Below are 4,875 nucleotides of genomic sequence, written 5' to 3'. Positions count from 1 at the left end.
TTTGACATCTTTTTGTTTGTTCAGCTTAATCATGGAAGCTAAGGTAGCCAAAGCATCAGCCATCTGATTTTCGCCCCGTGGAAGGTAGTAGAAGGTGATGTCATCAAACTATTTAATCAATTCAAGGACCAGTTTTTGATAATCGATCAACTTGGGATCTCTTATCTCCCATTCTCCTTTGAGTTGATAGATCACTTGCGCAGAATCTCCATACACCTCTAGCACTTTAATCTTACGTTCTATGGCTACACGGATACCCATGATACACGCTTCATATTCTGCCATGTTATTTGTGCAATCAAAATCCAATTTACTAGTAAATGGATAATGATCTCCGTTTGGATATACCAAGACTTCTCCGATTCCATTACCCACGGCATTTGAGACTCCATTGAAGTTTAGTTTCCAGGGAAGTTCTTCTAGGGGACCTTCTTCAGTGGTTGCGACACACATCAGGTCCTCGTTCGAGAAATCAAAGTTCAAGGGCTCGTAATCTTCCAAAGCTCTACTGGCTAGAAAATCTGCTATTGCACTCCCTTTTACTGCTTTTTGGTTCACATAGACTATGTCGAATTCAGAGAGTAGAATTTTCCATCGGGCCATCCTTCCATTCAAATCCGTTGACTCCATCATGTACTTCAAAGGGTCCAGTTTTGAGATGAGCCAAGTAGTGTGATACAACATATATTGCCTCAACCTTCGGGTTGTCCAAACTAGGGCACAACACAACTTTTCTATTGGCGGATACCTTATTTCACATTCAGTGAACTTTTTACTAAGATAGTAAATAGATCTTTCTTTCCTTGCTGATTCATCATACTGGCCAAGCACGCATCCTCTGGAATTCTCAATTACTGCCAAATACAGTATCAATGGCTTATCTGGGTTAGGTGGCGTCAGCATTGGAGCATTGGATAAGTACTACTTGACCTTGTCGAAAGTCCTTTGGCATTCTTCATCCCATACACCTGGGTTGTGTTTCTTAAGGAGGCGAAAAATGGGGTCACATTTCTCAGTTAGTTGTGAAATGAATCGAGCGATATAATTTAATCTTCCTACAAAACCTCGAACTTCTTTCTGAGTACACGACGTCGATAGTGTGACAGCCTTAAAGTGACCCTAGTCGGAAAACGGTTTCGGGACCGCTAAACCGAGTCACTAAATTATTTGAATATGATATTTATTGTCTAAAATATGTGAATATGAATGTGTGAAAGTTTTAAGCTTCGATTTAGTCGATTGCATGTGAATTCAGCTAATAGGACTTATGTGTGACACTTTTAAAATGTGATAGGTTAATCTATAAGGATCTATTAGTGCATGTAATAAAAGGGTGGACTTGCATGTCAATTTCCCCCTTAATTTAGTAGTGGCTGGCCATGACAAGGAAGGAGGACAAAATGTTATGGGCAAAACATGTCATAAACATGTTATGTTAGTGATTTATGTTAGGAAAAAATAAAATAAGGAGTATGGGTAATAAAATAATAATGGAAAGGTAAATGATGATGAAAAAAATTGTCTCATCCATGTTCCCCCTCCATTGCCGTGAATTGAAGAAAGAAAACAAAAAAAAAAGTGTTCATTCTTGAACATCTTTGGCCGAATAGAGGAAAGAAAGGAAGGGGAAGAGCTTGAGAAAATCGGCTATGGTGGTTTGCTAGACTAAGGTATGTTTGATGTTGTCCTTGAGATTCATGCTTGTTTTTAGTTGTTAGTTTGAGTTCTACCTAGCCCATGGTTTAAATCTTTGCTATGAGATGGAGATGATATTCGGCCATGGGTGTTGTCTTCTTCGTTGATGTTTGATGTTGTGGTGATGAGGCATGAAGATGAGTTAAGTTTCGGCTAAGGTGGATTTGTGTTGATGTCATTTGCATGCTAAGTGTGAAGCTTTGTAATTGTAACACCCCGAACCCGAGACCATCGCCGGTGTCGGACACGAGGGGTTAACAAGCCAAGTTCACTTGTTTTGCCCATCCATTTGACATTTCCAGTCAGGCTGGAAAACTGCGTCACTTTCGCCTTAAAAATCATATCTCGAGTTTCAAAACTCGGAAACTGGTTTCGTAAATTTTCCCTGAATTTAGACTCATATATCCATCCATGGATTTATTTCTAGAATTTTTGGTCTGGCCAATTGGTACAGTTTATTAGTTAAAGTCACCCATGTTACAGGGATCGACTGCTCTGACCTTCGCGCGGTACAACTTGAATATCTCTCTGTACAGGGATTTAATGCTGGTGCCGTTTGTTTCTAATGAAACTAGACTGAAAATGGAATCTGTACATATAAGATATGTCTCCTAATTCTTTTTGGATAATTTGTAGTAAATTTTTAAAGTTGCGACAGGGAACCCAGAAACCGTTCTGGCCCTGTCTCACAATAGCTTTAATATCTCTTAACATGTAACTCCTATGACCATTTCGTTTCTTCCATATGAAAATAGACTCATCAAGGTTAATTTACATAGCTTATTCACTATTTAATTCCATTTCTACGAATTTTGGTGATTTTTCACATTCACGTCACTGCAGCTGGCAGCATCTGTTTTAAGGTAGGTCTTACCTATTTGGTAGTCTCCATGAACCAACTAGTCTTGCCATACATAGGTTCATATATGATCATTTTAACCATGCCAATGGCTGATCATATGACCAACATTCCCATTTCCAAGCCATAGCCACATCATGACACCAAATATATACATACAAACCACAATTAGTCTAAGTTGATACTTCACTATTACGAGCCATTTTCGCATGGCCGTACACATATACATCATAACATTTTTAAACGAACAAGGGGTAGTCCTATACATGCCATTTCAAGTTCAACCAAGAATTTATACCAAAATTGGGGCTTGATAGTGTGGATGACTTCGACTTCAACGATCCCGAATCCGATTGCTATCGGCGAAATCTAGAAAACCGAGAGCCAAAGCAATGAGTAAGCATTTTTATGCTTAGTAAGTCTCAAGGAATATAATCAACTCTAATTACAGCAATACATTCACATAGTTAAATGCATCATTTCATTAATGCACATTCACATAATCATACTTACTTCACCATCCCAACTCTTATGTTCATACACAAATAACGGCTTCATTAAGGCCGATAACTCGTTCCATCATAGGAGCGGATATTCACACGCTCTTACTCCTAGCGCGCAAAGCACACACCGCACTTACCTTGTCATTGGGAAATTTCACAAGTGCATTAGCTGAAATTTTCCAGCAAGCTTATAATTTTCAAATCACATACCTTCGGAGTTTAACCGGATGTCGCTACTCGATCAATCGCCTTCGGGACATAGCCCGGTTATGGTAACCCGCACCAAGGCCTACGGGACTTAACCCGGATATCACGATTTGCACAAATGCCTTCGGTCTTAGCCCGGATAGAATGACTCGCACGAATGCCTTCGGGTCTTAGCCCGGATGTAGCCACTAGCACAATTGCCTTCGGGTCTTAACCCGTTTATAATTTCCAGCATAATTGTCTTCGGGGCTTAGCCCGGATATCATTCAATTGCTCATGCACACATACATCAATAATCATTGGACATACATATTTATTTTCGTTACTAAGGCTCAAACACAATTATAATCACTAACATAATCGCCTTGGGACTTAGCCCGGTATCATTCAATACTCATACACACATAAATCAATAATCAATACATCCATATTTCATTCCACATAATTCAAGTAAGGTCACTTCTTGAGGACTTACCTCGGATGTTGTCGAACGGCTTTTACGGCTATTCGATTACTTTTTCCTTCCCCTTGTCCAATTGTGGCCCTCTTAGCTCTTGAGCTAATTCAAACAAATTCAATTTATCAAAACCTCATTGTGCTAGCTTATGGCCGAATATGACAAGGAATTTAAATGGTCATATGGCCACCCTTTAGCTTGAATACACAATGGTCATGCACATTTTATACTACATCAAGCAATTCAATACAATTTATTCGAGCATCAAGGAAAAGCTAAGGCCTTCAATAGGCTACCCAAGGCGAATATACTTGTCCATGTTGAGGCCAATTATGCACTTAATACCACACAAAAACAGCATGCATTTTACTAGTTAATGCTTTGCATATTGTAGCTCAAAACTTACAATATAGCATCAAGCACTCATATGTGTGCTAGGCCGAATGTGCTTACAATTTCACAATTATTCTTCAACGTCTTCTTCATTAAACAAACTTATTCATCACTTCCTTCATAACCAAAACATCATGTGCAAACATATATATACATATATGAGCATGGCGAATTTCAAGGTGTCCATAGCCATCCAAAACACAAATTTTAACTAACATGCAAGAAGCATGAACCATGCTCATGAATGCATCATGGCGAATATGACAAACATGCTCCTTTTCAACTTCAATCATGATAAAACAAAAAGAAAGCTCAAAATCTTACTCAAGATAGACAATCCATCATTGCATGCATCATCATCAAGCTTCACACTTAGCATGCAATGGCTTTATCACCATAACAACTTTGGCCAAATACCATTTCCATGGCTTAACAAAGATTTGAGCCATGGCTAACATGCACATCAAGTTAGCAACCAAAACATGCAGGAAACTCCTAACACAACCTCATACATACCTTAATCTTGATGCAAACTTAGCCAAATCTCCTTCTAGATCTCTTCCAAACCAAGCATGAAGCAAAATCCTCCTTCTTCCTTAGTTTTGGCTCAAAGAAAGGATGAACAAAATTTTTTCTTTCCTTCTCTACAACTCACGGCAATGGGGGGATTACCACACTCACACACATTTTTTTTTCATTTTTTATCACCCATACACCTTTGTTTATTATTTCACCCTAATGCACCAACAAAACATGTTTCA

The sequence above is a fragment of the Gossypium arboreum genome, chromosome 3, assembly GCF_025698485.1.
Source record: "Gossypium arboreum isolate Shixiya-1 chromosome 3, ASM2569848v2, whole genome shotgun sequence".
NCBI lineage: Eukaryota > Viridiplantae > Streptophyta > Magnoliopsida > Malvales > Malvaceae > Gossypium > Gossypium arboreum.
Note: the sequence above shows the minus strand (reverse complement) of the source record.